This window comes from Alligator sinensis, unplaced genomic scaffold (assembly GCF_000455745.1).
Source record: "Alligator sinensis unplaced genomic scaffold, ASM45574v1 scaffold561_1, whole genome shotgun sequence".
NCBI lineage: Eukaryota > Metazoa > Chordata > Crocodylia > Alligatoridae > Alligator > Alligator sinensis.
The window spans coordinates 908,878-919,734 of NW_005842165.1; the positions used below are offsets into that span (position 1 = coordinate 908,878).

At 44.1% G+C, this 10,857-nt stretch overlaps 1 long non-coding RNA gene across 1 annotated transcript in view; it reads right to left on the reverse strand.

Annotated features, from left to right (window-relative positions):
- The window catches only part of LOC102377497, a 43,861-nt gene extending 34,079 nt beyond the window's left edge, over positions 1–9,782 (reverse strand). The window contains exon 1 of the long non-coding RNA XR_324107.2: positions 9,688–9,782. This is a non-coding gene — a long non-coding RNA (uncharacterized LOC102377497). The remainder of the gene's footprint in view (positions 1–9,687) is intronic.
- Between the last annotated feature and the right edge of the window lie 1,075 nt (positions 9,783–10,857).

Genomic DNA, 10,857 nt, shown 5'->3' on the forward strand with positions numbered 1-10,857 from the left:
TAGGCAGCCACAAGGTCGCCTCTCAACCTTCTCTTGCGGAGGCTGAAAAGGTCCAGGTTCTCTAGTCTCTCCTCACAGGGCTTGGCCTGCAAGCCCTTAACCATACGAGTGGCCCTTCTCTGGACCCTCTCCAGGTTATCCACATCCCTCTTGAAGTGTGGCGCCCAAAACTGCACGCAGTATTCCAACTGCAGTCTGACCAGCGCCCGATAGAGGAGAAGTATCACCTCCTTGGATCTGTTCGTCATGTATCTGCTGATGCACGACAAAGTGCCATTAGCTTTTCTGATGGCTTCGTCACGCTGCCGACTCATGTTCATTTTGGAGTCCACTAGGACTCCAAGATCCCTTTCCGCTTCCGTTCCACCAAGCAGGTAATTCCCTAGGCAGTAGGTATGCTGGACATTTTTCCTCCGTAGGTGCAGCACTTTGCATTTCTTCTTGTTGAATTGCATTCTGTTGTTTTCCGCCCATATGTCCAACCTGTCCAGGTCTGCTTGTAGTTGTTCCCTGCCCTCCGGCGTGCCCACTTCTCCCCACAGTTTTGTGTCATCCGCAAACTTGGACAGAGTACATTTCACTCCCTCGTCCAAGTCGCTGATGAAGATATTGAAGAGTATCGGTCCAAGGACCGAGCCCTGCAGGACCCCACTGTCCACACCCTTCCAGGTTGATACCAACCCATCCACTACGACTCTCTGGGTGCGACCCTCTAGCCAATTCGTTAGTGAAAATTTAGTGAAATTTAGAAGGAATTCTTGGGATATTTTGGTAGATAGATTGTTGCTCAATATATGCGTCTCTCTTCTTCTCTCTCTCCTTCTTTCCTCCTCTTTTTTTTCCTTTTATTGCTTATTGTTTGTGATATAGTTTGGGTGGACATGTGTAGTTGATATATATGGGTTTTTAAAAGATTTTTGTATTGCATTTGAAAATAATGAAAGAGCATGAGTTAAAATTTAAACATATGCTTTAAGGGCTCTCCTGACTTAAAGCTGTGATGGCTGCTTCCTGAGAGGTGCTGGGCATCCTCAGATCCCATGGAAGTTCAGATTCACTGGGTTCAAGTTCACTGTTTGTATAAGAGTATGCAATTCCATTGAAGCCAGTGGAATGGCACCTTCCTACCCCTATGATGAATATGGCATGAATGCCAGAATTTTATGGGTCGGTATCCAAAATATGGGCTGGATTCTCCTAAGTGCTGGGCAGCAGAGCTCACTGGGAATTTTGCAAGAATACCTTTTGTTTTTTGAGACATACTGATTCAGCAAAACTCAAATTTGAGGGGGGGGGTCATTTTCAGGGATTTTTTTAAACTAACAATATTTGACAAGAAAAATCTTGAAATTGTTGAAACACCTTGGTTTGGCTTTCTGAGAAGGGAAAGCTCTAGTTTTCCTGATCAAAATGCTGTTCTGTGGATATGTTTTCCATTCTCAGAAAGGTAAACCAAGGTGTTTCAGCAATTTCAAGATTTTTTTGTCAAATATTGTTAGTTAAAAAAAATCACTAGGATTCCCCAAAAATGTTTCAGCTCTGGTGAACTGAAATACTTTATTCTGATCACTAAAAAAAAACAAACCTTAAATGTCAAATTGCCTCAGTGTGTACCGAAATTTAATGTGTATTAGCCTAATGTGCATTAAGGTGATTTGACATTTAAGTTGGTTCTTTTTTAAATGATCAAAATAAAATATTTCAGTTCACCAGAGCTGAAACATTTTTGGGGAATTTTAGGTTTTTAAAAACCTATCCTATCCTATTGGATAGGAGACTCAATGGAACACCTAAAAAAAAATTGTAGGGGAAAAATATCTTCCCCTCCCAACTCTTCCCAGCATCCCATTAACTCCTATTGGATTATTTGTAGCATGATGTCTTTTGTAACTGGTGTTGAGTTCTTTGACAAAACCTGATGTTGTTTCTGGGTGCTGAAGCCTTCTGAAAACTCCAGTCAAAGCATACAGGGCAGTGAAACCAAAAGGTAGCTGAATATGGTGGAAGGGCAGCTATTTATCTATACTGTGGCCGTGTCTACACGAGACAATGACTGTGCAGTAGTCTGAGACTACTACCACAGTAGTCTCAGACTACTGTGCAGTGAGACTACTGCACAGTAGTGTTATATGGCAGAAAGCATGACACAATGCTACTGCGTAGTTGTCTCAGGTTACTGAGCTCTTGGTGTCACAAAAAAGCCATTCACCAGCACTACTGCACAGTAACTCAGGCTACTATGCAGTTATTTAGTACTTGTGTATACAAGTACAATATAACTGTGCAGTAATGACTACAAAGTCAGCATCTTGTGCAGACGCAGCCACAGAGTGAATAAAATAGCTGTATCCTGTCATAAGCTGTAGTTGTTATCAATAGGTTTCTAGTAATATCATAAACCTCCAAAAGAGAGTTTAAGTGTCCAGAGCACTGACTTAAAAATACAGCCATTTCATATATAATGGGAGTGGCTTTACATAGGGTTTTCAGCTGGAAGCTGGTCCAATGCTTGTTTTAAAATAGGATTTCAGATGGTTTTAAAATAGGATTTAGGATTCTTGTAGATGTTGGGCTTGACTATTTGCCCTGCTTTAGACATTCAAATAACTTAGGCTCATATTTTAAAGAGGTTTAGGCACTTAACTTCCATAGGTTTCAGTGGTATGAAGCTGCTAAATATCTATACAAATGTTGCCTTTAGTTGCTTTGTCTCTCAGTTTCTTCATCTGTACAGTGGTCATAATAGCACTTCCCTGCCTCAAGGTTATGCTAGGGCATAAATACATTGGAGATTATGAGGTCCTCACATACTCTAGTAAAGAGAATCCTATACATTCCTTTGATAGATCTCGTCTTCAGGGTCAGCTTTTAAATTAAACAGAATTTTTACTGGAAAGCTTTTCCTTTTGTCAAAAATATCAGATTCCCATGAGAAACCAAACATATCTGTTTCATCAAAAAATAATATTTTAAAGAAAAAAAAAGATAATTTACCAGCCAGCTTTTGCCTTCAATGTTCCATTTGATTTGCTTTTGGTGCCAAAAGGGACCCCTAATCTATGGTATCCAGTAATCCTGAACAAGAACATTCATTCTGCAGTGGAACTGGGATGAACATCTTCAGTTTAAGAGCTAGTTTTGTTTTAAATACCCACCCGTCTGAAGGTTTCCTTTATAGTAAACAGATTTCCCATAGAATCAAATAATCACTTATAAAGGTCTCATGATCCACGTATTCAAAAGTGCCTAAAGATTTTGAGTGCCTATCTTGAGACACCTTAAAGGCCGAATTCTCATAGGGTAAGTACTGAGCAACATTGAAAATCAAGTGTTTTGAGGATGACTCAAGATAGGTCCCCAAAATGGCGATCTGCAAATCACTTTTCAAACTTCATCAAGGCCTCCCATCCAGTAGAGCAGGGTATAAAACGTGTCTGGCCAAACTGTCCAGAACAGTGGTGCAGGACCGGTCCACAGGCCAGATGGATAACACAGGGCTGGCCACACAGGCCAGATCAAGCTGACAGATCCCCCCATTCCCAATGCTAGATCCAGCCAGCTCCTGAACTGGCCAGTCTGGGACCTGGTAGGAAGAAGCCCAGCATCACCAACTCTTGGCTGCAGCCTCAGGAAAAAGCTTCAGTACTAGGGTTCCTCCTGTGGTGCTCCTGGAGCTCCAGGACTGGGGGTCTCGTCCAGGCACCTGGCTGCTGCCGCAGAAAGGTCCCCTATCAAAGCTGATGGCCAGCTAACCTGACTCTGTGGGCCGGATCTGGCCTATAGGGCATATGTTTGACACCCCTAAAATATAGGAAAAGACCGTGACACATACACCCCCCCTTGTTGATCCATACAGTGGAGGGAGGGGCTTGTTAATGTTGTTGTGCTGAGTTCTGCCCTCAATGAGCCAGATCCATTTCATGTATCTCATGGGGACCTTGCAACCCTAGGGAACACATCCATCAGCTCTGCCAGGTCTATGCGGTAGCCATTAGGATTCTAATTTCCTGATGGAGCCTGAGAGGCAGCTGGACACTTCATGTGCAATTAATGAACTCCCAAGCCACGCTGGCGGTGATAAGCCCTGATCTGCCAGCTTTTCCCTGTCTTTTTCCTCTTGTTGTGTTCAGAAATGCCTGACACAGACATACGCACGCTGCCAGTGGTGGCGGCATTGTTCATATTCTGACAAGGGGAAGTGAACCCACAGGACCCGGCTGAGAGCTCTAAGGAAGATGCAGTTGAAAAGCAGAGAAGCAGATGTCAATAACTTGAGACAGAGAGAAAGAACAGCATAAGAAAGAGAGCAATGAGACAAATGGTAATGACACCAGGAGAGAGAAACAGACAGATTGACTGATGGCAGAGGACTGCTTTTGGCTCTTCAGAAATAAGGGCAGGTGGGGAGCTGCTGTTACAGCCAGCTGTCATAGGACCACAGGCCAGGGACTCAGTGGTAATGGAGATGGTAGAGGCAGGAATAGCTTCCCTCAGGTTTGGGCTAATGGGGTCCCTCCTGGGGTCAGGCTGAAGTAATGGGATTTATGCTGGAGTCAGATAGAGGTATGTGATGGTGTAAGACAAGGGGGGGGGCAGCTCCCTCAGGCTGTAATACTGTAGTCTGTGCTGGGCTCTGACCCCAGCAGCGACACTAATATCTCAGTCTGTCTGGGGTCTGGGCTGGGGTCAGAGTGAGAGAAGGGTCTCTTGAGCCAAAGGTAACAAGCTCTGAGCTGGGGTCCGATAAGAAAGCTCAGTCTCTCTTATCCCTGGGATTTGGTCTAGTCATTGTGACATCCTGGGCCAGACAGAGAGATGCTAGCTTGTGAGAAGCCCAAATCAGAACCCTCTATCCTTGTGCCATCCATGCATTCATTAACCCATGTCCCAGGAGGCCTACAGCACCTTCATACATGGAAAAGTTGACAGGGACCCTGAAGGCTTTCCCAGTCCCAACCCAGCCTTCACCTTCAGCCTGCTTTTTGCCTTCACTTCTGTTCTGTCTTTGGGACCCCCACTCCCCTCCCCCAACAGCTATCCACAAGGTCCCATCTGTGAGCAAACCCTGCTAACCTTGACCCTAGTGTCCAGAGCTCCCCTATATCCAACCAAACACAGGGCATGGGGCACAGATCATGGTGGGAGGGTGCAATGAGGTCGCTGCATTACTTGTCACCAGTGGAAGTGGCATTTGCACAAATGCTATGTGAATTGGGTGTGGGAAAAACAGCCATAGAGTGGAAATGCCTGGGAGGAACATAGGCAGAACCTGGCCAGGGTGAGGTTATAGAGGAAGAGAAGGGCTTTCTGTTAGTCCTGGATAACAAGGCATAAGTACGCCAGAAACCCACTTCTCCAAAGTCTCCATGTGGTTCCCAAGCCTCTGTGGTCGTCCCTAAAATCTCAGAGAGTCGCCACAATAGAAACAGAATACACATAATGTTCTTGCAGGGCTGGGGGTAAGGGGGGGGGGGGGGGCTATCCCCTCCCTGATATGGAGATAACACTAGCAAACTTATTTGAGGTCTACTGGTGCTGGATATCATAATTATGGTCACAATGCTGAGCCCTCCAGTCTCACAGAACTGTTAATGGTCCAGATATGGGAGCAATAGTTCCCTCTACATTAGAGTTGAGGGGTCCCCTGGCTGCAGGTCTTGCTGAGCTGGCAACAGGAGAAAAATGCTGGACTCTAAGATTCCTGGACCATTGTGTGACTGACAAAGGGAATTGATTGGGAGGAGGAAAGCAAAATCAATGCTGATGTTATTTTTTGATGAGCCAGATGAAAACTCACAGTAGAGTTGCTCTCTGGAGGAGGAGTGAGTGGATTAACCCAGTTTGGCATTGTTTAATCAGTTCTTCTGCATTATAAGGTGTCGCATCACTCATCAGACCCAGCTCTGGGATGCCAGCCCTGACCATCACAAGCTTTCTCTAGGCTGGTCTTCACCACAGATCTGAGCTTGCCCTTGTGAGAGGCTGCTCTTGAGGAGCACTGAACACTGGCTGGAACTGTATGCTCGGTGTCCTCCTTCGACATCTTGATAATTATTTTATTATTGGTTGCCCCAAGAAATCTGTTCTGCATTTAGTGGCCTCCCTCTAGCCACTGAAGAGCACTTGTAGACCGTGGTGGCCCAGGCCTGGGATCACAACACAACAAATAGGCCTGACTGGCTGAGTGACAGAAAGAATTAATGCATCTAGGTCTATTCTGCTGAGGGTGCTGGTCTCTTTTTATTTTTGAGGTGATTTGCAAATCCTACAAGAATCTCCCCAACTACAAAATTTTCCCTGCCCTGCATCAGTCTGAGCAGCTAAATTACAAATCCTCACGAACCAAAAATCAGAGCCATAATTTAGGCTCAGAGGTCATTTGAAATATCTTCTTTGATCCTTTCAAATTCTTCCATTTTGATTTTGACTTTTGTTTTTCTTTTGCAGTTTTTAAAAGTGAAATTAGCTTCCACCTGGAAACCATTTAGAAATTCAAAGTTCTTTTGAGCCTCAGAATGGATGTTTTTCCATTAACAAAAGGCCAAGGTAGAAATAAGAAGAGTAGGATGGATGGGGGAGGAGTGGGGCACTGGAAGAGTGGGGTATAAGAGGTGGTAGCAGCAGTAGTGTAACTGAAACAGGGTGACTGGGGCAGCAGCCCTGGATGCTGATTTGAGCCAGGGAGCGGGGAGCTGCAGAAAATAACAGCTGCCTCTGCAGCTGCACAATCACACCAATGGCTCGGCAGTAGTCAGAAGTTGCTACTGCCCTTGTGCATTACTGCTGCCCCAGGCTTCCAGCTGCCTTTTTACATCTCTGGTTGGCAGGCAGACAGTGGAGAGAGCTAACCCCACATTCTCACATCTCACGTGTATGCCAGGAACTGAGGAATCCTGCCTCGTCAGTGGGAGGCTTGATCCCCATTCCTGCCACCTGTGGTCTCCCAGATTTGGAAACACCTGACCCTTTAATTCCTCTCCCTGCCATCTTTATAAGCTATGAACTGGGAAAACCTTGTCTATCTGGACAGTGGGATGCTGAGCTCCTCACCCTATGTGACCCCCCTGTGTGCTGTCTGGGACTGAGACAGGGACTGGCTTCTGCTGTCCTGCTACATTCTCTCCCCAGACACAGGTCTGGTGCTGACTCCGAGTAGCAGTGGGACATACTGTGGGTTAGGGCTGAGGTGCACTGGTGGTGCTGGAGGTAGGGCAGGAGAAGGAACAAACCAAGAACTAAGTTAATAGCGGGGGCTGGAAAATAGGATTGAGGTGGATTCACTGATATGGTCCGGTGTGGCTGAGCATGCTACAGAAACAACCTCAGGTCCACCCAAGCTGGTCCGGCTCATTAGGCTACTGTGATGAAGTCACAACAGTTTCTACAGTCAAGGCCGCATGTCAGGGAGTGAAGTGACTAGTATTACAGTCAGCTGCTTTTCACTCCTTAGCCATCCACTTATAGAAGGATCAAGTAGACTTTCAAGACAAATCAGGAACAAGGTATGGACCTGTGGGTCCACAGTAAGATAATTTAACCACCCTGACACACACATTGCAGCCAAAGCCATGCAAATGTCTGGTGTTTCAGTTTACAGACACTTGAAAAAATATTAAGAGTAATTATTTGGGGTCTAACTAACTGTTTCCTTTGGCCTGGAACAAAGCATTTTGGTTTACTTTGAACATTTAAAAAAATAAATAAATAAAGGGAAATATCCAAATGCAAAGATCTCAATCAAAAGATCAGAAAATCTTATTTAAGAAAAGTCTAAAGGGAATAATATGACCTTTTTTTTTTTTTTTTTTTGCCTGTTTATGCAGGCATTTCAAGGAAACTTAAATTCACAATTAAAAGAAAATAAAAAAATCACAAGCCACTGAATCTGTATTTTTTTGCAGGGAAGAAAGTTCAAGACAAAAAAATTCATCTGGTGTTAGTCTGGAATATCTGTCTACTTGGCTGGGATCCCAACAATGCATACTCCTAACTGCCCTGCATGTTTGCCTAATGATACAATATGTGTCCTATTAAGCCAAAATTAAATGCCCGTCTGGGAGCTCTAATGCAAAGCCTCGTTAGAGCCAATTGGTATTAGCACTTCTTTAGACAGCAAGTAGGTGGCTCATCAGCTTTTCGAGGATCAAGAGCAAGGAGTCATCCAGCCCAGAGCATCCCTACAGGTTCCAGGACTTCCCTTTACAGAAGCTTTGACCAGAGCTGTCAATCTGTGTACATCATCATGCATAAACATTTATGCAAATTAATCAATGAGTCAGTTTTTCATGTGATCAGACTTCTAGTAAGGAATGTGTCACTGCATGTATTATGCTTTTGCCTTGTACTGTTGATTTGTAGCAGGCATTATGCAGGAGGGAAAGTACCTAACTTGCAGGCTGTTCAGATCAACACAGGGCAGGACTGAACAGCTTCCCTTGACTCCCAGTCATTCATTAGCTTGAACTCAACCTTTGCTAATAATGATTTGGCAATCCTGCCCCTATCCTATAGGAGACAGACACTACTCCAGATCCTGTTGGCTTCCATGAGGACAGAATGGAATTACTTAGTGTTGACTGTGCACCCCTGCCTGCTGTTGAATGGAATGAGCTGCTCTGCCCCAGGTCACTGACAGTGGTGAGACCAATGGAGAGACCCATTTTGAACCTGTAAAAACCAGAGTTTCCTTATGAGTTGAGCTGTTTGGGTAACATTGACTGAACATTACCTCAACAGCTTTTTTCCAACTTTTTTGGATCTAAAATGGCCTTTTCTCATCAAAAGAAAATGTTCGCAAAACTTGTACTTCTCCTACAATTGTCTATTTCCCCCCCAAAATGTTGTTCCCTTTTACTTATTTTCACCCCTTGTTTTCTCCCTCTTTTAGTAACATATTAAAAGGGAGGAAGAGAACTGCAGGAACAAGAGAAAAAATTAAATGATCTAAATTGGGTGGAAAAGTTTCCTAAACTTTTTTGGAACAAGAAAAGGTCTGTTATTTCCTGTACAGTGGAGCTGTATTCAGAGCCTTCATAAATCTGCCCTATCCATGTTTGATCTGTGTCAGTAACGTAGAACGCTAGCCCTTTGGACCAAAACTATGTTGTTTCATGTTTGTGTGATGCCCAATAAACTGTTGTCCCAATGTAGAACAGGTTATAGTAGATACTGTTACAAAAAAACAAAATAACAATATGCAAAGATCTTGATTCTCATTAGCAGATATGTAACAACTGGGTTCTGTGCCAGGGGTGCCAGCATTGCTAGGCTAGCAGTAGCAGCAGACAGGCCAGTAGCAGTGGCAGTTTCTATCCTTGTGTACCCTTTCTGTGGGTGCCTGAGGCTGGTGTGCCAGTTACCCACCCCTAGTTCTGCTATTGCTCATTAAGCTATACACTCTCATTATGTCATAGTGACAATGTAAAGCCATATGTAAATATGATTTACATATTGATAATCAAACCCAAATTATCAGAATTTGGGGGCCATAACCACATCACTCCTGTTTAAGGCCATAAAAGGCCTTGTCTTCCCACCTCTACTAGTTCATAAAGACTAACTACAGACAGTCAAACAGCCTGAGCTTGAATCAATTCAGACTTTGCAAGTTAGTCTAAACTGCAGAGATTAAACTGAGAAACAGCTGGACAGATATTCACTTTTGATTGAGGAAATGCAACCACATACCTGCAGTGGCTCAGGCCAGAAGCTGATGCTAGAGTATAGTTCTCTGGGCTGTGTGCTTCTTCTTCCTGCTGCCCCCAAGATCTCTGGGATTTTCAGTCCACAATCACAACAACAAGACTCTACAGGGTTGCTTATCACTTCCTCTCCCTGCTTTCACGTGCCTCTGGGATTTGTAGTCCACAGTCGTAGCAGTAAGTTTTTAGCAGGGAAGGGCAGGGGGAAGGGAAGTTTAACCCTCCTCCCTGGCCCCAGATCCCAGCAGGGGTTTTCCTGCTTGGGGACATTTCCTGCCTTCCACCCCTCCCCTCCCCACCCCAAGCTGGAAAAGTATGCTGGGGGACTCTGATTTAACTTAAACCAGGAAGAGGTTTGGAACAGAAGTTTCATAAAATGGTTTGATGCAGATCAGTCAAATCTGTATTGAACCAGGTTTATCTTAAACCAGTTTTAGGCATTTTGAAACTGGTTTACATGCACTGAATGTTTATTCTGTTACAGGTTTAAACCCGTTTCTGATGACTTAAACCAGTTTATATGTAACTTCTATCCCTAGCCAAAGTCTCTGACAGGGCTGCTTTTGGCTCTGAACACCTCCAAATCTGTTACATTTTTTGAAGCATTTACCCTTTCAAATTTGAATGTCACCAGGATGGAACACATCCAGTAATCAATAGTTAGTTGAGAGGAACCCTTCCAAAGCTGCAGAAGGACTTTTAGAGCAGCTGTGAACAAGGTGTCTGAGAGGGCTTTCCCCTTCAGCACTTCTATAGGGAGTTTTATTTATTTTGCAGTCTATGTGGAATGAAATTGTGCTAGTGTGTGTCAGGATCTTGTGTTTTTCTGCATATGAACTGGCATTTATGGGAGATGATCTTGGCATGAAGGTAATTAAACTAGAATGCTCTGTTTCTACCTCTGCCATAAGCTCCTTGTGTAACCTTCATTGAGCTCTGCTTTCTTTCTTGGTACTCTGCTAGCTCATAAGCAGTTAACTCAAAAAGTGGTTGCTACTTTGCTAATTCATAAGGGTGTTGTGAGGATAAATCCACTGATACTTGTGCAACACTCAGGCACTAGCATGATAAATAGCTATAAATAACCTCCTACCTTTGGGAATATATTCTTTAAACTATTTTCCCCACATCCAACTGTGACTCCTCCCTTTCCAGT